The 22634-nt window shown below is 44.3% G+C and overlaps 1 protein-coding gene across 4 annotated transcripts in view; it reads left to right on the top strand.

Annotated features, from left to right (window-relative positions):
* The window catches only part of NEDD4L (NEDD4 like E3 ubiquitin protein ligase), a 377737-nt gene that overhangs the window by 58135 nt on the left and 296968 nt on the right, over window positions 1-22634 (top strand). The gene's annotated exons all lie outside the window — the stretch shown is intronic.

The raw sequence follows: 22634 nt of genomic DNA, 5'->3' as shown, positions 1-22634 counted from the left end.
AGCACACACGCAATATAGGAAAACTCTTCAAGGAAAACCAGCTCCAAATAAGATAGTAGGTAATGTTCCACTTCTCTTGCTTTATTTATATTCTGCTTGCTTTACAAAATAATCTGAGATAGCTAATAATAAAAGTGCAGGCCCCCCAAAATGAAAGTGATTATCATAGAACCAGAAAAGAAGGGATAAAATACTGATTTCAAGGACTCCTGAAGCCAGTGGCAGCTCTGAGTTTCCTGGCAGCCAAGACAAAGATAGAAGCATGCTGGGATGATGCATCCTCGGGCTCTGTAAAGGAAGCCCGGGTCCTGCCTGCCGCTTTGGGCTCAGGGAAATGGTTGCTGTTTTCCCTGCGTGGGGCGGGGAGGAGCATTTGTCTGTGGTAGGGTGATCGGTCATTAAGGCCTCTTAACATCATGACCGATTCTGAAATTACCTGTGAAAGTTGAGATTTATGTTATACTATAGCTCTCAAGCCAGTTCCCTTAGAGGCCAGAGTAATGACAGTGTAATTTACCTGCCACCTGCTTGAGAGAGACAGTTGGTGGTTAATGGACTTTCCCAAGGTGATAAATTGTTTTAGTAAACAGATCCAGAGGACAGTTCCTTTCCCTTGGTCTTTGTATGCCTTTTGAATGCCAAGACCTTATCCTAAACTCAAGTTTCACGAATAGGATTAAAATACTCTTTGGGGACCTTTCTCACATTGAGAACAGAGGCTTGGGCCACAGCTTGGCTAAAGCATTCCAGATCTCTCTTCTGAGCAAGAGATTTTGACTTTTTCATAAACCAGGCTCTCTCTGATAGTGGGCAAGGCCTTAAAAACAAACAAACAAACTTGCAAAACCTGAGGAAACATCTTCCTCCTACGTACTTAGCTGATGTAGGAGTTAATAGAAATGGATATTGGAGTGGAAGTCTCCTTTTAGGGGGCAGAAAAGAAAGAATGTTTTATTTTAATTAAAAAAATGTTTTTTTTGAGACAGGGTCTTGTTCTGTCACCCAGGCTGGAGTGCAATGGCGTGAATATGGCTCACTGCAGCCTTGACCTCCTTGCTCAAGTGACCCTCCAGGCTTCGCCCCCCGAGTAGCTGGGACCACAGGCGCCCACCACCATGCCTGGCTAATTTTTGTATTTTTTGTAGAGTTGGGGTCTTGCTGTGTTGCCCAGGCTGGTCTCAAAGTCCTGGACTCGCGGGATCCTCCCTGCCTTGCCTCCCAAAGTGCTGGGATTATAGGCGTGAGCCACCGTGTCTGGATGAAAAAGAAATAATTTGATTATGAGTTGTGGAAGTTTGGCAATGGCTTCAAAAATTGTCAGCAGGGAATGGATGTCTTTTTCTTTCAGATGAAATTTCAGTATTCAACTGATACAGCCAACCAGGAGAAGGAAAAATACTAAGTGGAAAGACTTAGATAAGTGGAATCGAACATCTCTGGGCTTAAAAGGAGCATCACTCCTGGCATATTCAGCATGGCCCAGCTGTGTTTCTCTGAGGGCGATGTCCTCCTCAGGGTCTGTGAATGGCTGAACTCAGAACAAGCCTTTTGCAATCTGCGCCTTCTGAATACAGTTTTTGTTCTGTTGGTTTAATTTGCATTTGGTGTCTGGAGTGCCTGGTCATGGAAAGAGCCCGTTCTTTGTTTTGGGTAATGAGGGCTGAGGTTTCCAATAAGTATTTCTCGGTTCTGTCCGTGTCGAGTGTCATTTGAGTAACAAGTGACTGTTGCTCATTGCACTGGGCCTGCGAGCCTCCATTTGCACATTAGATTTTTGCATACCCCGCAATTAGTAAATTACAGAATGACATCATGAAATAGAAAACTGTATTCACAGATGGAAATGCTTTTCGTATTCTATGCATTTTTATTCTAGGGCAGATGCATTTTTAAACCTCTTTGGATGGTTGTCTGCTCTTGTCAGTTACTTCATAGCAAATGTCAACTGTAAACCAAGAGAGAATGAGCCAGGAGGGAGAACTTTTTTGTTTAATTGTGTCATGTTGGGTGCTTTTTGGAAAGTGGGTGAATTATTCATGAAGAAATGAATGGGGGTATTATTTTAAATTAGTGTAGAAGCAAATGGTTCGCAACCCATTTATTAAGACCCTAATGTTGATGTGGCTACCAAGAAGCTTTACCAGCAGGGGCCAATGTGTTGTCTTCCTTGGTTGGTTGGTTTTTCTACGTTCACTTAACTCCTAGCCTAATTTTATCTTTTTTTTTTTTTCCTGTTTTTCTTTCCTTAGATGTTGTCTTAAACTCTGATAAATCATTTTCAATGAAGGTCGGGTATGTAGTTGCCTTTCGTCTCATCTTGTTCCGCCTCTGTTACTGCCTGCATTTGAATACATTTCCATTGTATGAGAGGCAGTAATGGTACAGAGGGGTGGGAGGTGGTGACTGCTTGGAAAGCTGTGGCTCACATGTCTCCAGAGACACAGGCCCTAGGAAGACTGATAAAAAATCAACTTTTAACTACTGGAACGGCTCACTTTCCTGAAACTTGTTATGCTGTAACCCCACCTATTGAAGACATAATCAGAACCAGAAAGTGAACAAAATTGACCCTGGAAATACGTGGCAAAAATTCTGTGCAATAAATATAACACTTTTTTTTCAGTGAATTCTCTCTTAGGGCTCACTCACAGAACCAATTTTGAAATCAGATTTTCTTCCTTTTAAAAATACAGTTAACCCCCACCCCATCTTCAGGTTCTCCCTCTGCAGATTCAACCAACTGCAAATTGAAGATATTCAGAAATTTAGAAAAATGAAAAATAGGTAACAATATAACAAAAGTAATGCAAATGAACAATGCAGTATAACATCTATTTATGTAGCACCTGTGTTGTATTAGGTTTTCTATGTAATCTAGTGATAATTTAAAGTATATGAGAGGGTTTGCCCATAGGTTATATGCAAATCCTGTAGCATTTTATATCAGAGACTTGAGGATCTGTGATTTTGCTGTCCTCAGATGTCCTGGAACCACTCCACCATCAACACTGAGGCACAACTGTATATAATATAAAATAAATAAAATATGTACTGTAAAACTGTAATCTTGAAAGTTTGATCCTATGGCAGTTGCTATTTTCAGGCAGCTCAGCCTTTGTTTGCATGCTCAAAACCAGCTCGTGATTTGGTTTCTAAGATCACGGCTGACTTGTTATCTGTGCTGGCTCATCATGGCAGTGCCTCGGTGTTATGGACACAGTGAGCGTTTGGTGTCGATACTCCCAGAATGAACTGAGTAGAATGGACAGGGGACTGAACCTTATCTATTGTTCTGGGTAGCAGTAATGCCACTAACTTGTTACAATGCTCTTTATCCTCAAACTATTTGCTATATATAGTATGCTTAAATTACATATATTATATATATGTGAATATATTATTACATATACACATATATAGATGGTTCTGACTTTGCACAGTTCTGATAATGCATGAATTTCAATTACCATGATTTAAATAATGCCAGTTCCCCAACAACTCTAGTCAAATCTCAGTTACCCCTGTGTGTTAACTGAATTGGGTAATTGCATGAAGTACACAAGCTTGTTGCTAGTGCTTCAGTATACAACTCCCCATGTAAATAACAGGTGCATGTCAGAATCCGTGGCCAATCACAGCACTTCTTTCAAAGCCTGTGGGTGGTTGGTCAGTGTACATGTTCCTTAGTTCATGCACAGACAGCCGAGTGTGTAGTTCTGTGGCCTTCTTGGCTCTCAGGGATAAACCAGTGTGACATTTTACAAAAATATCAAAAATCGAGAGGGAATTGGTGAACAAAGATAAAAGTGCAGCAAAGAAGCTGAAAGTGATAATGCTAGAAGTGAAACCAAAACCTGCGTGGTATTATAGAAGAAATAGCTGACTGTGGGAATATTGGCAGTACAGCTGTTGGAGAGACCGCCTGCGCAGCCCGAGGAGGAGAATGCAGGTTTATCCACATAAACAAGGAAAGTGGTTGTGAAGAAAAGAATAAAATTGTCCTAGAGAAAATGACCTTGGCAAAATAAACAAACTTCACATTAAAGGATCTCTCGGAACCATTTCCCAGCATAGAAAATGCAAAGGATGAAATGTATGCTTATTCAAACTTACGGCTCCTAGCAGCACTGTTCACAACAGTGGAAAGGTAGAAACAGCCCAGATATCCATCAGTGGGTGAATAGATTAACAAATGGATGAATAGATTAAAAAATAGATTGTGGTATATTCACACACTGGAATATTGATTTAAAAAGGGGTGAAGTACTGATACCTGCTACAATGCGGATGAACCTCAAAGATACCATGCTAAGCGAAAGAAGCCAGATACAAAGGTTACATATTATAAGGTTCTGTTTCTATGAACTACCTTGGTAAATCCATAGAGAAAGAACACAGATTTGTGGTTTGTTTTCTAAGATCACAGCAAGCTTATTTCTAAGATCAGGGGCTGGGGTGCGGTAGGGGAATGAGGAACAACCGCTTAATGGGTAGAGATTCCTTCTGGGGTGACAGAAAATGTTTTGCAACCACATGGATGTGGTGGTTGTATGACACTGCGAGTGTACTAAACGTGCTTGTTTCAAATGGTTATGTTATATGAATTTCACCTTGATTTTAAAAATGTGACATTTCACCAAGTCATAGAAAAGGTGCTTCTCTTGTATAAGTTATGTGACAAAAAGACAAGCACTTTTAAACATTTCTTGAAAAGTTTTGTTTCCAGGGTTTTAAATGGCAATGTGCTGAATATTTCACTATTTTCACTTCCGTGTACGTTTGTAACTGACAGTAATAGATTTTTAATGCTTTGACAAAATTTTTAAGAAGTTATAGAACAATGGCGTTTTTTCCCCTTTCATCACTAACATTGTTTTGCACAGTTTCAGCTTCTATGGGCATTTTTATGGTTTCATACTGAGTACTGCCTGTGCACATATATTTCACTACACACCCACACCCCCCCCATTTCCGCCCCCACCAATACATCCCATACCCATTACAGCACATTGTTGCAGGGAGGATTCTGAGATGTGTCTTCTATAACAGAAAAAAGTGTTCTGGGCTTGCTGTGAAAAAGCAGAGGAAGTTAGAGGTAGGATATTAGCAGTGAAGTTGTTGGAACCTCAGCTTCTTCTAGGGAAGAGGGAAGGTAAAGTCAGCAGGCATTAGGGACCAGGGGAAGCCTGTAACTTATAAAGTATGGTAAATATAAGAGCAGTTTGTGGGATTGGCTAGCAGCTGTGTGGCCAGTAGCTAGAAGACCCAGTGGTCTGGACATGTCCTAGTTTCGGGAAATCTGACGGCAAGGAGAGCACTAGGAGCGAAGGTACGATACCTGAAGCCCAGAAATGCATAATGAGCTGTGACAATGCTGTTTCACTTGAGCTCATCGGATGCTTTCAAGGATTCAACCCATATCTCCCTGTTCTCCCTGCATTTTGACACAGGCCGTGCTTGCGTTGCGGCTAGGTTAGTGTATTCCCCTCTCCACCAGAGAATTGGGAGGGTAGGGAAATGTGCCTTAGTCATTCTTGAGGCTCCTGTGTCTGGCAGTGCCTAGCAGCAGCTTAATAAATACTTGTTAATGAACCTAATTATTACGAAATTAAGATTTTAATCTAAATCTTCTAAATGCCTATGGAAATCTGTTTATTTTTGCTTAGGATCACTGGTAATGTTTTCAGGCCAAAGCTGCTTTTTTGTCTGAACTGTGTGTTTATTTTTCATTCCCATCTCTTATTTATACTGTGAAAATGATTAAGAAAAATAGGTGATATGGCTCATGGTCTGGTCTCATGAGTCAATGAGTTGTTGTGAAGCCAACTCCACATGTAATGGTTCAAGCCCTCTGACTGCATCTTAGTTTTTAGTAAACTAAAATAGAATAACTCCAGATTTTCTCCATCAATGTTGCTTGCATTTTTCAGTGGTACTTTTGGAAGGAAGGAATACGAAAGCCAACCCGCAAAAGATCACTGGGTCGGGGTCATAGTCTGTGATGGTGACTGAATTATCTGGTCAAGCATATTTTTGCCGTTTCCAGGGGCCAAGCCTTCAGCGTGATGAGATTCCAGAAATTGTTTTGAAAAAAGAAACCTTAGGTTACCCAGCAGCTAAATGATTACTGCATCAGCTAGCAGCTCCGAAAGGGCCATTTAGCCCTGTAGAAACATCATTCCTGGGCAGGCCGTTGATGTGGAGAGTGAGAGGAGCAGCCATTCTTTTACCTGAGGCCCTATCTGGGTAGCAGATGGTCCCCAGCTAGGCACGAGCCCTGTGTGGGGACATCCGTGCTGCCCAGGATCTTGGGACACTGCCCAGATCAACTGTCAGGCTGGGAGCCTGTGTCCAGAACTGTAGATGGCATTCACTTTGGGGTTGTGGAAGTTGGTTTGTACCTACCCTTAAGTCTTGCCCCTTCAACTCCAGCTCAGGCTTTTTAACCCTAGTAGAAGCTTACTTATCTGTAGGTATTTAAGATAATTTTGAATCTACTGCTCTGTGGGAAGGTACCAAAAACGCCAAAAGCTGCGGCTCCTGGGGAGCTTTCAGGCTCCCACTTGTTGAGAGTCTCCTGAGTGCGAGGCACTGTGGGTTTAAGGGAGGCCCTGCAGTAGTCAGAAGGGTGCCTGATGAGGGGGAGCTGGTTCCCATACTTCTCACATGTGACTTTGGGCAAGCCCCTTGCCTCCTGCTGCTTCTCTTTTTCTCATCTGTTAAAAGGACTAGTGAAGGACCCTTCCCATAGGGTTGTTATGAAGATTAAATGATTTAAAGTATGCAGAGTGCTAAGAACAGTACCTGGCAGATGATTAAAAAATCGTTACAGAAATACACTACAATAACATTTTTGGTCACATTTAATCATTGCAGAATGGGTGATTGTCATGCCTATTTTGCATGAGAGACTCAACCACTCGCCCAGAGTCACAGTGCTAGAAAGGACTTGAGCCAGCATCTGAACCTGTCCCCTGAAACGTTCACCTTCTTTGCTTCTTGACATGGCAGGAGAATGATGAGGAAGTGGGCTAGTCTGCTAGGACTGCTGTAACAACTGCAGATGGGTGGCCAAAACCACAGACATTTATTTATTTATTTTATATAATCTTGGATGTTGGAAGTCGAAGATCAAATTGTTGACAGATGTGGGTTCTTCTGAGGCCTCCCTCCTTGGCTTGTAATTGGCCACCTTCTTGCTTCTTCACATGGTCTTCCCTCAGTGTGTGACTCTGTCCGGATTTCCTTTTTATAAGGGCACAGCCATATTGGATTAGGCCTACCCGCTTGACCTCATCTTATTTGCTCCCTTAAAAACCCTGACTCCTTATACAGTCACACTCCGAGGTACTGGGGATTAGGGTTTCAATGTCTGAATTTTGGAGGGGAGAGGACACAATTCAGCCAATACCAGTAAATGATTAGTAATCAAACACAGGGATTGAATACCCAGATATTAAGGATTGGAATGAAGCCAGAATTTGGAAGGACTAGAATTGATGGAGGCAGGTGCTTGGTCTGGGTGATTTTTGAAAATGATTTTCAGGCCAGGTGAGGTGGCTCATTCCTTGTAATCCCAGCACTTCTGGAGGCCGAGGCTGGCAGATCATTTGAGGTCAGGAGTTTGAGACCAGTCTGGGTAACATGGCGAAATTCCATCTCTACAAAAATTAAAAAATATCAGCCAGAAGTGGTGGCTTGTGCCTGTAGTCCCAGCTCCTCTGGGGGCTGAGGTGGAAGGATCACTGGAGCATGGAAGGTCAAGGCTGCAGTGAGCAAAGATCTTTGCCTCTGACCCCAACCTGGACAACAGAGCAAGACTCTGTCTCCCGGCGGGCGGGGGGTGGCGGGGGGAAGCTTTCAACAGAGTCAGTCATGGACAAAGAAGAAAGGACTTTTTTCCTTCCCTGCAGCCATGACCTCCCAGGCGCATATGATCCTCCCACTCCAGCCTCCCAAGTAGTTGGGACTACAGGTATGCATGCCACTCTGCCCAGCTAATTTTTTTGTGTTTTTAGTAAAGATGGGGTTTTGCCATCTTGCCCCTGCTGGTTGTGAACTCCTGGGCTCAAGCAATCTTCCTGCCTTAGCCTCCCAAAGTACTGGGATTACAGGCATGAGCCACTGCACCCAGCTGGAAAGGACTTTTTGTGTGGTGAGAGGAGGATCCTCAGAATACGGAGATCTGGGATCCACAGACCCATTGTGGGACGCACACTGATTTAGTTAGATCTTGAGTGAAGAGACACTGTGTTAGCTGACTGCGTGACAAATGTTAGCCTGAGAAATCAGTATGTTATTTTGATAGGCATTTGAGTCATTTATTGAACTAATAACTGTGGGGTGCCTCATGTACTAGGCACCAAATCACAATACAGTTCTTATCAGGGGAGAGATCATTTGGGTCTCAGATCCCTAAGAGTAGCTTTTAACTCCAAAATTGTTTTAATCTATGTTTGTAGAGGAATATCATGAAAATATTTTGAAATTAAATTTCCTAAGTATACCTTACTTTTATACTGTTATTATTTTATTTTATTTTATTTTATTTTGTGAGACAGGTTTCACTGCGTTGCCCAGGCTGGAGTGCAGCGGTGTGATCTCAGCTCACTGCAACCTCTGCCTCCCAGGTTCAAGGGATTTTCATGTCTCAGCCCCCTGAGTAGCTGGGATTATAGGCGTCCGCCACCACGCACAGCTAATTTTTGTATTTTTAGTAGAGACAGAGTTTCGCCATGTTGGCCAGGCTGGTCTCAAACTCCTGAGCTCAGGTGATTCACCCACCTCGGCCCCCCAAAGTGTTGAGATTACAGGTATGAGCCACCGTGCCTGGCCTACTGTTATTATTTTAATCACTAAATTGTGGTATAGTAGATACTGGATTTTGACTTAAGGCTATCGGGGTTTAAAACCTGCCTCTGTCACTTAATAATTTTGTCAGATATACCATGTGACATAAATAGGCAGAGCTTCCATTTTATCACCTGTGAAAAGTGGATAACTGTACACATCACATTGGGTTGCCGCATGCAGTAACGGATGTCTAGCATTGTGTCTGTCCCATGATAGGCACTTGTGATAATGCTATGCAAGAAGCTAGAAGATTGAAAGTGGATAGTTAAAAGTGGAGGCAGACCAGGCATGGTGGCTCACGCTTGTAATCCCAGCACTGTGGGAGGCTGAGGCGGGTGGATCACGAGGTCAGGAGATTGAGACCATCCTGGCTAACACAGTGAAATCCCATCTCTACTAAAAATGTATATAAAAAATTAGCCGGGCATGGTGGCGGGCACCTGTAGTCCCAGCTACTCGGGAGGCTGAGGCAGGAGAATGGCGTGAACCTGGGAGATGGAGCTTGCAGTAAGCCAAGATCGTGCCACTGCACTCCAGCCTGGGCGACAGAGCGAGACTGTCTCAAGAAAAAGAAAAGTGGAGGCAAATTAAGGGACTTCTTAAAATATTTTTATTTAATAGAAAAAATATATAGCAAGAAAATTTGGATCAATTCTTTCATGCATTCAACAACTGAAGTCTGAGAACCAGCTGTGGTTAGGTGCTCCAAATTAGAATAAGGCAAGGGCCTCTGTGCTCACTGAGCTTCCAGGCAGGCGGGAAGCCCAGGAGGGCGTGGTAAGTGCTGCCATCCAAGTGTGTTCAGGTTGTCATGCAGGTATTGAAGAGGGCTACTTTTGAATTTATGCTGCGGGAAGAGTCTCACAGTTTCTGAATTTGTGCCCCAAGATGGGAGCAGGCACTTGCATTAACATTTGAATTCATCACCCGGAGAAGAGTGGAAAAGTTATTTCAGGTAATGGTAACAGCATGTGCAGAAGTCTAGAGGGATGGGAGAGGCTGCATGGCATGGATGGAAAAATAGCAGTTCAGGAATCCATTTGCTGTGGGGGTGGTGAGTGGAGGACTAGATTTGTAAAGGGGACAGATCACACAGGCCTTGGGAACCACTAGGAGGTTTTTTTTTTTTTTTTTTTTTTTTTGGAGACAGAGTCTCGCTCTGTCACCCAGGCTGGAGTGCAGTGGCATGATCTCAGCTCACTGCAGCTTACACCTCCCGGGTACAAGCAATCCTCCTGCCTTAGCCTCCCAAGTAACTGGGACTACAGGCATCTGCCACTGCATCTGGCTAATTTTGTATTTTTGGTAGAGACAGGGTTTCACCATGTTGGCCAGGCTGGTCTCGAACTCCTGACCTTGTGATCCTCCCACCTCAGCCTCCCAAAGTGCTGGGATTACAGGCATTAGCCACCATACCTGGCTGACTAGAAAGCGATTTGATGGTATTTACAGTTTTAGGAAGACCAGACTGATAGCAGCTTGGAGGCTGATTTGGAGAGAGGCAGAGTGGAAGGCAGGGTTGTTGAGAGTGGAAGTTTTAGAAAGATTTTGTGATGAATCTGCTGAGACTGAGGTTCTGAACTTGGGCTGCCCTGCAGCAGCCCAGGGGGACAGATTGCAGAGCTTTGAGATAGTTCGCATCAAGATGGGTGTGTCCGGGGTGGGCATGACTAGGTTTCTAGCTTGGGTGTCCAAGTGGATAAAGAGCCTTTCATATGGAGGCTGTGGGCATGGGCAGGTTGAGTACATGTCCTTGTTTCCCATAGGTAGCTGGCCAGCCATGGGAGTCAATCCACATGGGATGGAAGGATGGAGAATGCCGGCTTGTCTTTAAAGACTTGGTCCTGAAGAGCTTGCAATTTGGTATCTGGGGTAGTCATTAAGATCCGTCACACGTTTGGATCTTTAATCTCCAGAATAGAGGGTGGGATGCTCCCTGCTCCATTGAGCCCAGATATGGTCATGTGACCACCTGTGACTAATCAGGCGATGAGCGGATGAGATTCATGTGGCTCTTGAGCTAAGCATTTGAAGCCAGAGCGAGACTCTCTGGCCCTCATTATCTCAGCTGTGGTGCTTGGCATGTCCCAGAAGGCAGCCGTGCTGTGGACCTGGGTCCCCGAGGGAGCGCTGTGCCACATCTGCCCGCGATGGACCTGCCCTGAGAGAGAAGCCTTTGTTTCAGGCTCTTTAAGATGACGTGGGGATTTTGGTGGTGTTTTTCTAGCCTAACCTAGTCCCTCCTGACTCAAGTTTTTGTGTAAGAGACCAAACCTTGCTCATTTTCTTTTCCTTAGCTACAAATCAGTTTTGAACTTACTTTTCTTCAGTATATGCCTGTGCATGTGTGTGCCTTTGTGCACAGGCAGACAGATATAGCTAGGACCAAAAGCATTTCTGCTGTTACTATTATCCTTTTGTCCAAGGTATTTTTTAATGAATTAAATGTCAGAAACACACATGCTTTCTTAAAAAAGCAGCTTTATTAGGATGTAATTCACATACCTTATAATTCACCCATTTACAGTGTATAATTCAATTACTTTTATTATATTCAGCGTTGTGCAACCATCATTATGATGTTAATTTTTTTGTTTGTTCCTTTTTATTGAGACAGAGTCTCACTGTCACCCAGGCTGGAGAGCAGTGACACGATCTCGGCTTACTGCAACCTCTACCTCCTGCGTTCAAGCAATTCTCCTGGCTCAGCCTCCCAAGCAGCTGGGACTACAGGCTCATGCCACTACACCCAGCTAATTTTTGTATTTTTAGTAGAGACAGAGTTTCACCGTATTGGTCAGGCTGGTCTCCAACTCCTGACCTCAGATGATCCACCTGCCTCGGCCTCCCAAAGCGCTGGGATTACAGGTGTGAGCCACTGTGCCTGGCTGATGTTAATATTTTTATTACCCATAAAAGGAAGCCTTTACGATACAACCATCACCCCCCAATTCTCCCACACATCCCTCTCCCCATCCCTAGGCAGCCTCTAAACTACTTTGTGTCTCTGCATTTTGCCTGTTCTGGACTTTTCGTATAAACTGAGTCATGCCATATGTGGTCCTTTGTGACTGGCTTCTTCAATTAGTGTGGTGTTTTCCAGGGTCATCAGTGTTATAGCAGGTATCAGCACTTCATTCCTTTTTATTGGTCAAATACTTGTCTATTGTGTGGGATACAGTGTGTTATAAAACCATATGGTTTCTAGAAATGGAAGCCATGCTGACCCCTGTAGAGTTTTGTTTATCCATTTAGCCGTTGATGAACATTTGGGTTGTTTCTGCTTTTTGCTGCTGTGAACCTCTATGTAGTACATTCTTGTACAGGTTTTGGGTGAATATGTTTTCATTTCTCTTGGGTTTATACCTAGGAATGGAACTGCCGTACTGTTTTTCCAAAGGAGCTCACCTTTTGACATTCCCCCACAGCAGTGCCTGAGGGTTCCGGTGTATCTGTGTCCTCAACAACACATGTTGCCTGTCCAGTGATAGCCATCCTACTGGGTGTTCCTGCAGCCATCCTACTGGGTGTTCCTGCAGCCATCCTACTGGGTGTTCCTGCTGTTTTATGTCATTTAACACCAAACTTAGATCACATTTCTGCATTACTGACTTTGCACATACCGTCCCCAACTTGCAACTCGTGCTGTCATTAACTTGTGTAGATTTATCCACGTTTGGCTGTTTATGAGGATTTGTCCACGTCAACATGTATGTTTTGTAAGGACATTCTAAACCTTCCATTACCAGACCTACATTCTCAGTTTAAGATTTAATATTTTTTCAGTGTTTAGGTTTTCAGTTGAATCAACTGACAGGTTTAGTGGCTTAAACTTTCAAGCTTAAGCTGAAATGACAGTCTTGTTTTAGAGCAAAAATTACATCCTCTCTCTTAACTGAGGAACTTAGGTGGTGGTTCCTATTTGTCTTTATTTTTTATTTATTTATTTTTTGCCTACTTCAGTTTGGTCGGTAAACAATCAAATGTATTTTCAGTATAGATAGATAGATAGATTTTTTAAAAATTTTATTAATTTTTTTTGAGACAGAGTCTCACTCCGTCGCCCAGGCTGGAGTGCAGTGGCACGATCTCGGTTCACTGCAACCTCCACTTCCTGGGTTCAAGTGATTCTCTTGCCTCAGCCTCCCAAGTAGCTGGGATTACAGGCATGTGCCACCATGCTCAGCTATTTTTTTGTATTTTTAGTAGAGATGGGGTTTCACCATGTTGGCCAGGCTCATCATGAACTCCTGAGCTTAGGTGATCCGCCTGCCTTGGCCTCCCAAAGTGCTGGGATTACAGGTGTGAGCCACCACGCCTGGCCCAGTATATATACATTTTTAATATAATGTGAAACCATGTGGTTTCTACTATAGACTGAATGTTTGCATCCTAACCCCCAGTGGAATGGTATTAGGAGGTGGGGCCTTTAGGACGTGATTGGGTCCTGAGGGTAGAGCCCTTATGAATGGGATTAGTGCCCTTATAAGAAGAGGCCCTTATAAGAAGGAGCTTATTTGCTCCTTCTACCATGTGAGGGTATAAGAAGAAGGTGGTTTCTGTGAACCAGGAAGTGGCCCTAGTCAGACACCGAATCTGCCAGCACCTTGATCTTGGACTTTGCAGCCTCCAGAACTGTGAGAAATAAGTTTCGGTTATTTATAAGCCATGCAGTCTCTGATAGTTTGTTAGAGGAACCTGAACTTAAAGGCAGTTTCTAAAGGGGAGCAATGGTGACCCCTCTGTGGTTTATATATTTGGTCAACACACTTTATTGAGTGACGAGTCTGAGTTTCATGCTTGATTGATGATAACTGGTAACAGAGTAGACAAGGTCCCTGCTGTCTGGTTGGGGCAATAGACCCTTAATGAATGAAGGCAGATGTGATTACAGATTGAACAAGGGCTGTAGAAAGAAAGGGATTTCCATGAGAGAATAAAGGGGACTTGTCGAGTCGAGTTTGACTTTCTCTTTGGTGGGGGATGCGTCAGGAAGGACCTTTTTGAAGCAGGAAAAATTTTCAGCTGAGACCTAAAGGAAGGGGAGGAGCTTGCCTGGGAAGGACACTGTGGTGGCTAGAGGGAGTTTCCCAGGCAGGGACACTCTGGCAGGTTAGAGGAACTGAAATAAAGTCTGTGTTGGAGTGCAGAGACTGCTGGAAGGGGGGCCCATAGAGGCCACAGTGGGAGGGCCGTATGGATAATTTGGACATTATTCAAGGTGGAGTGATATGTCATTGAAGGGTTTTAGCAGAGGGGAGGCATTATCCAAGTTAAAAAAAAAAAAAAAGGGAAAACCCATTCTAGTTGCTGTGTGGCCGATGAATTGGGATTGGGGACATGGGGTTGGTGGCAAGAATGGATGCAGAGGGACAAGTTATGAACTGAGACAGGGACCTCATGGGTCCTCCTGCCCAAGACCCAGATGGGTGGGGGTGGGGTCTGCAGCTGGGGACATGGGGCTTCAGGGCCCACGTTTTCTGTCCTCTGTCCACTGTGAGGGTATGTGTACTCTCATGCCAGCTCCCAGGCACTTTGGCTCGCTTGCGTTGCTGGGAGAGATCTCCTTTAATTTTTTTTGTGTGTGTTTTTAAAATATGAACGTAGCCCCTGGCAGAGACAAGGCAGAAACCACTTTTGAGTTTTTAGGGCCGTGCATTCTTAAACAACTCTCTGAGTGACCCATCCTTCATTACAATTTATCAACTAAATTAGAAAACGTGCTTTCACAAGTTTCTAGTACTTGGGCAAATGTGTTATTTACACTCAAGATGAAGTGTTGCTTCTAGTGACAGTTTTGCTGTTGGACAGCATTTGTAGGGTAAAGGTGTTTTTGCTTTTGGAATCCTTCGGGAGTAAAATATATATATACACATATATATAAAAATTAAAAAGCAGGAAGTCTGTGTGTGTGCCAGGGAATCTCAAACTCTTGGCCTCCAGCAGTCAGGAGATTTTTTAAAACCTTTATCTTTTACCCTCTTGCTTTTTAAAATCCAGTATGTCTTTATAGCACTTGACATACATGGGCAGAAGTCATTCTGGAACGTGAAGATGGGAGCATGGACTTTCTGGAGCATCCCAGGTGGGGTTCCTGTGGCTGCTGTAACAGGACCACAGACCAGTGGCTGCAGACAGCACGGATTTGCTATTATATCTCATAGTCCTGTAGGGTAGAGTCTAACATGGGCTAAACTCAAGGTGTCACCAGGGCTGTGTTCCTCCCGGAGGCTCTAGGAGAGGATCCCTTTGCCTTTCCCAGTTTCTGCAGGGCATCTACCAGCCTCAGCTGATTGTCGTCCCCTCCCTGCATTTGCAAAGCCAGCAGAGTAGCATCTCTGTGGCATTCCCACCTGGTCACATCTTCTCCTGGGATGCTCTCCTTCTGCCTCCCTTTGCACTTCCATTGTGCCCTTGTGATTCCATTGTGTCCATCTGGATAATCCAGGATAATCTCCCTATTTTAAGGTCTGCTGATTAGCAACTTTAATTCCATCTGCAGCCTTAATACCCCTTTTCTGTGTAACCTGACCTAGTCACAGGTTCTGGAGACTAGGACTTGGGCATCTTGGGGGACCGTCATTCCACCTGCGGCAGTGGCAGGCTAAACCTTAGACGTCTGATATTGTTAACCTAGCTCACTGGCCTTTGTCTTCTTGCCGATCCTATTGGTATTCGCCTGAGATGTTTTTCTTTTCTTTCTTTTTTTTTTGTTCTGTGCCCACAGTAGGTGCTTTAGAATCATGAAGTCCACTTGCCTCCTGGGAATCCACTGTAGTAAGTGGTCGAGGTTTTTAAAGCAGCCCTAGGGGAGATGCAATTCCCTGCATATGTTCAGGTTTTTCAGGAAGACGAGTCTGTTCAGGAAACATAGGAGGTTAGTTGCATTTTCCTCATTAATGCAGGATGTTAAAATACTCAGAGGGAAGCCAGGAGTCCTCTCAAGATGAGTTTAAATTTCTTATACTTGGAGAAGTTGTTGAGAAATACTGGATTCTAATTTCCAGAATTCTGGTGGGGAAGGAGCCTGGGAACCTGGTCTGAATTGAGAATGGGGATTGAGGATTTTTGGACTTTTGAAAGATTGACTCATGCTCTCCTGTTAGTTCTGTTGAACTGCTGCCTAAATGGAGGGAATGTGTGTCTGTCTTGTGTTGTGCGGCAATGCAGTGGGGACACTTGGGACATGAGCCAAACGTTGACAGAGGGGAGCACTTCCAGGAATATTATTAATACAGAGTTAGTAAGTTTTAACTTCACCTTTTGTGCAAACTTGACATTATAGATGTTGGAATAGGATTATTTTTCCCTTGCTAAGAGGTTAGCAGAATCAATACAGTGTGTCTGACAGGCCCTAGAGAACACTCTACGTTTGTTAACTTTAAATTTGGGTTGGAAATTGATGTTGTTGGAGAAGCAAGACATGTTTAGGCCTGATGATTTTTGGATAGCTTGACCAAACCCAGTACAGCCAACTTTTCCCCAAAACTACTGTGTCCTTCTCAGTGGTCCCCGTGCCTGTGCAAGGACGCAGCACTCACCCCAGTGTGCCTCTTTGGGCTGTGGCTAACTTAGGCTGACATCCTGATAGAACACAGTGACCACCTGGTCATTTGATTACAGCGCTTCTTCCAGACAGCACGCTCAGAATTGCGTTTCTTACTTCCAGTCTTCTTGCCCTGTAAGCATTTTCTGTGAGTCGCCAAATCAACCATAAAATCATTTAATTTTTTGGAAGTGGAAAATCAGACTTATTAAAGTACTGTGTTTTTGTTTTAAAGCTCAGAGGTATAGAGACCCATTAATTTTTTCCATGCCTTCTCATAATGTAGTTTTGGTTTAGCTGCAGTTCTTCTAGGTGCAGATTTCTGAGCCCTTTGCAGATCTGCTGCGTCAGAATTTATGGCCTGGGTCTTAGGAATTTGCAATTTAAAATAACCCCTCCAGGTGAGTCTAATGCACCCTAAATTTGGGGCCAGCTCATGGGTTGTAAACTGTACTGCCCTATACAGCAGCAGCACAGTTTTGGACTCAAGGGGGCCCAGTAAATACAGTTCACCAGAGAAATAACAAAAGCATTTGCAGAGAGAGACCAGAGCATCATCTTTGTTAGTGCCAAGGCTTAACATAGGGGAATGTGGCTTCTATGGCCAGGCCAGTGGGCTTCCTAACACAGAATATGGAATTAGGCAGACTTAACCTCCCCCATGCCCACCCCGGTCAGTGCCAGCATGGACTTGAGCTGCGTCTTCACACTGATGGTCCATCCTTTGGGCTGATCTCCTCATGGAGGATAAAATACAGCAAGGGGCAGGGGCTGGGCTTGGCTTGGCACGGCCAGTTCTTTACCCAAACTCCTGCCAACGCTGGCCCTTCTTTCTTCCCCTGGTTGGAGTTCGTGAGGGTGGGAGAGGCAGGAAGAATTTGCTGGACAGAGCTTCTTCCATCTAGAAGGGAATTTCAGGAGTAAGAAAGCAGCAGCTCCTAACATACCTAGGAGAAAGCAAATGCTTAGTAAACAGTTGAGGAATGAACTAAGAATTTTCAGACAGATTTTCCTCGTCTGGAGCATTTGCAGAACCGCCTCTTCTTTGCTCGAGTGCTTTGCTTTTTACGGATTCATTTAAGGTCGTGGTCCCAGGCACTAATGTAAATCAGCACATATATTACTGAGGTCGTAGAATACCTCCAAGGCCCAGCTGCCTTGGAGCAGGAAAAACAGTTCATCCTCATTACCATCCAGAATATTTTATGTTCAAGATAATGCACAATCAATTTACTTTTTATCATACTCGACTTTGATTTGAGTACACTTTTGAGTTTGGATGTCAGCCACATTGCTTCTGCATGTTAATCTTTATGGGAATAAATGGGAAGCAGTCAGCCATTTTTCATTCTTTCTTGGGGAGCCACATTATAGTGGAAAAGGTAAAAGTATAAGCTAATGAGACCAGAGGTCTGTATGTATGAAAACCATCCTCATCCATTCACAGTTGTCTTTGAACCAGTTTCCCTGGGATTGTTTGAAATGTAGCAAACATGACTCACGGTTACCCCCACAGCTTTGACCATGACACAGAGCATATAGAATGTTTCCCGTCTTCCTTGTCAGTGCTGCCAGGAGAAGTCTTCCGTCTCCTAACCTCTGGGTAGTGGCTGTCTCTGTTTTATTCAGGCATTGCTTTCATTTTTTAGAACAGCTGCTCCAGTGTGGTTCGTGTGAATGACAGCCCAGCAGGAGGAATGGACTTCACACTGGAGACTCCACCACCCCACATTTCTTTGTCCCCTTAAGATGATTTAACTAGCTCCCTTCCATTTTTCTTCATGCAATAACCCCAGAAGCTCGGCCGGTGTTGCCAAGTTAGAGTGAACCTTAACCTGTGTATGACTCAGAATTCACATCTGCTGTGTCAGTGAACACACAGATCTCTTTGCGAACACATGGTTATCAAGATGCACACGCTCTTACGTATCCTGCCAGATTCTGGTAAGGCGCTGCTTGCGCAGTAACCACTTGTCAGGTGCTTATGATGCCTGTGACGTGAGGCTGTGGATGCAGAATTTGTGGTCTGAACATTTATGAGTAGATAAAAATGGAAACTGAAATTGGTGAAGCAAACTTGTGGCTTTTCCTATTTTCTCATCTCGTTTACGGTTATAACTAGAAGGTCTGCTTCATCAGTGATTGTGTTATAAAAATTTGTTTACAAAATTCTATTTATTAAAATAAAAATCGTAAGAACTGCACTGCTGCTTTTCAGTGTTTGCCACTCTAGGGACCTGTATTCCTCCTCTCTCATCTTCATCCTCCCTTTTCTTCTTTTTTGTTCTGTCATTGTTGTTTGTGTGCGTGTGTGAGTGTGTGTATGTGGCGGGGTGGGGGTTGCCACATCTTTTACACCGAATCTTTGAAAATGTCCTGAAATACTTATCAAATCACTAGAGCGAAGAGAAGCCCGTCTGATTTCTTCATCTCCCAGCTGAGGAAGGACACACTTTCCCCCTCTCTCCAGGGAAGGCCTCTGTGTCCCAGCGGGTGGGAGAGCTGACGTCGCACTCATTGCTGACATTTCTTGTTCCCTGGGTGGGCGCTGATTCCAGATCCTCTTCAGCTCCCCAAGCTGAACTGGGCTTCTCTTGAAGGCCCTGACCTTAGCTCACACCACCTGCTACTACCTTTCTGCGTCTTGGATTTTGTCCTTACCCAGGTCCCAGGGTCATCCTAAAGGCTCTTGATAGCCCTGTGGCTGTGCTTGCTAATACACTGTCCTCATATTTTGTCAGCGAAGTAAATCCAATAATATTTCCTTCTCTTTAATCCAAACCACTGTCTTCATTGAAGATACTTCACCTCTAAGCTCTTAGTCTCTGCAGTCTGCCCTCTCCAACCTTACCCCTCACACCCCACCTTCCTGTTGTCCCCATCTTTCCCTTCTGTTCCAGTCGTTCTCATGGGGTATGGGGAGTGGGAAGGCTTTGCCGAAGTCCAGTTGCCTGCTCACTTTCCCAAGGGCCAGAGCAATGGGGAGGTAGGGGAGGTGTGGGCACCTGTATACATTTGTGTTGAAAAAGGCACCCAGGCTATTCTGAGGTCCTTTCCTGCTCCCAGCCTGGTTTCTGGGCCTCTCTGGAGTCTCTCTGGCGTTTTATGTTCTGGAATCGCTTATCAGCCTGGACTCCTTCAGCAGCAGCTGTCACAGTGCCTTTGTAGTCGTACCACACACATTTAACCCGATCCACTGACCTGCTGTCCCAGATGGCCCTGGTGTGTTCTCTCTGTTCTTAGCTGCAGAAATTGCTGGTGAATTTCACTAAGTTAAGCGGTGTAGCTTTATAGCAAGTGGATGCAGCCAACTGGGGCTGGACGACTGAGAGTTTGGAGCCCGTGCTGTACCCTGTGTTATTGTTCAGTTTCTCTAGCTGTTGGTTTGGCCCAGTGGTTTTCAATTTGGGCTGCACATTAGAATCACCGGGAGGAGGTTTAAAACCCTAGCTCTGCCCCCATGCCCTGGGGCTCACACCTAGAGGTGCTGACTTCATTGGTCTGGGGCTGGCAGGCCTGGACATTGGCGGTTTGCTTAGAAGCTGCCCGGGTGGTTCTCATAGCAACCAGGGTCGAGCACCAAGGCCTGTTCTTATCTGGCTCCCCAGGCCCCCTTTAATCTCCCTCTGTAGCAGGTTGGTGCATATCGCATTGTGAAGCAAGCCATCTGATAATCTTCCTTAATCGTCTTTGAAGATCTTCCCTCTGCCTGTTGATCCTTTAAGGAAGAAGTCTCCTTGCCAGGATCGGCCTCTCTGGTCTCTGGATCTCTCCTCGCCTGCTCTTTCAGAACCCAAGAATCCTCTCTGGCTGCCTTGACGTCTGTGAGATTGGACTACCCAACTAGAAAGGTGGAAATCCGTGTTGAGACCAGACAGCAAGGATGGAGAGTGGCAGGGGGTGAAATGAAATGCACCAGGAAGAGTAAAGACAAGGCCTTCCGATGTCAGCCAAGAGCAGGTGTGGATTAGGCAGTCCTAAGTTTGAGTCCTGGCTCTGCTATTCATTGGCCAATTGTATTCTCCCTCCATGATGAGGTTAATTAAGTTACTTCACTGGATTTTGTGAGGATGGAATGAGGTAACAAAACATAAAATACTGTCAGTACAATGCCCAGCCTATAATGAGTGTTTAGCAAATGTTCACCCTTTAAAAAATGTCCTGTCCGGACGCGGTGGCTTGCGCCTGTAATCCCAGCACTTTGGGAGGCCGAGACGGGTGGATCATGAGGTCAGGAGATCGAGACCATCCTGGCTAACATAGTGAAACCCCGTCTCTACCAAAAATACAAAAAAATTATCTGGGTGTGGTGGTGGGTGCCTGTAGTCCCAGCTACTTGGGAGGTTGAGGCAGGAGAATGGCGTGAACCCGGGAGGCAGAGCTTGCAGTGAGCCGAGATGGCACCACTGCACTCCAGCCTGGGTGACAGAGCGAGACTCCATCTACAAAAACAAAAGTGCCTCTTTACCTTCAAATACAGGAAAATTTTCTTTAGTCCAACAGATGTAATCCACCCCTCACTCCCCAACCCCCACTAGTATCTTTTTGTACTCGGGTGATTATTACCATATTGTGCTTGGGCTGTTTTTATAAATTGCAGGTAAGTTGAAGATATGGACTTAGGTAGGTTTTTAGATTTATAATAGATAATTATGTGATGGTTTTCTATCAAGTGATGAAAATATCGACAGATATTTGTTAAAATTTAATTTAGCCAAAGGAAGACAGGCTGTTTCAACAATATGATCTAAGTGTCTTCTCCTCTTTTTTTTGGTGGGGAGAAAAGAGAGTAGAATGATATTAAAAAGATAGAGAATGGATGACAAAACCTTAAATGCCAACATTTTAGTAGAGGACGAAACAAAGAAAAGATTCTCACGTATTATTAGGATCTTGGATGAGAGTGGGGTGTTATTTTAATTTTGGCCCTGTTGTTGGAGCAAATTACTCTTTGGGGGTCCTGTTTTCCTCAGGAACTACCTATAGAATTCAGTGAGATGGATTTTAGAACCCTTGTGGATGCTGCTGGTTTGGAGATTCTGTCTGTAGCAAGTTTTGTTCCATTGTTAATCAATCTTTCTTTTCTTTCATTCATTCATTCCTTCATTCTTTTTTTGTGACAGGGTCTCTTTCTATTACCCAGGCTGGAGCAGTGGTGTGGCCCTGGCTCACTGCAGGCTCAAGTGATCCTCCCACTTCAACTGCCCAAGTAGCTGGGACCACAGGCGAGTTCCACTCCAGCTGGCTAACTTAAAAAAGTTTTTTGTAGAGATGAGTTCTCACTGTGCTGCCCAGGCTGGTCTCATACTCCTGGGCTCAAGTCATCATCCTGTGTTGGCTTTCAAAAGTGCTAGGATTGCAGGCATGAGCCACCACGCCTGGCCAACTATATGTTTTCTATGTTTATTATATTTTCTGATTTGTAATGTATTTTAAAATTATCCCAATAATATGTGAATGCAATCTTGAAAATACTCAGCATAGCCTTTAGGCTAAAAAGTGAAGGTCTGCCATTTCTCTGCCTTGCCCCATTCCCTTCTCATGTCTTATTTTCCCCAGAGATGGGCCACTGTTACTAGGTTGGTGTGAAGCCTTTGAGACCTTTTTCTCTGCACACCCATATACATGTTTTTTCTATGTTTTTATAGTATTGTTTCATTTTAAAAAATAAACTAGGTTTTGAACTTGAGAAATTTTAACTCATTCTGCTTAGAGCTTTGCTTTATTAAAAATCAGTGCCTGTGAGTTGCTCAAGTCTTTGGGCTGTGTCGCCCTCTAGTGGTAGCCCTTTGGCTTAAAGCTGCTATTTGGCCTTAGGGCTGGGGTGGAAATGATGGTTTTGTGCCCACAACCAGATGGCAGGGTTGGCAGTCTTCAGTTGCTGACAAGTGTCTAAAACGCAATCTGGGCCTGGGACGGTGGCTCATGCCTGTAATCCCAGCACTTTGGGAAGCCAAGGCGGGTGGATCACCTGAGGTCAGGAGTTCGAGACCAGTCTGGCCAAAATGATGAAACCCTGTCTCTACTAAAAATACAAAAATTAGCCAGGCGTGGTGGTGGGCGCCTGTAATTCCAGCTACTCAGGAGGCTGAGGCAGGAGAATTGCTTGAACCCAGGAGGTGGAGGTTCCAGTGAGCGGAAATTGCGCCATTACACTCCAGCCTGGACAACAGGAGCGAAATTCTATCTAAAATAAAAAAAATAAAATAAAATATAAAATAAAATAAAATAAATA

Source organism: Rhinopithecus bieti, unplaced genomic scaffold, assembly GCF_001698545.2.
Source record: "Rhinopithecus bieti isolate Rb0 unplaced genomic scaffold, ASM169854v2 scaffold_17861, whole genome shotgun sequence".
NCBI lineage: Eukaryota > Metazoa > Chordata > Mammalia > Primates > Cercopithecidae > Rhinopithecus > Rhinopithecus bieti.
Note: the sequence above shows the minus strand (reverse complement) of the source record. Positions and strands in the feature narration are given on the sequence as shown.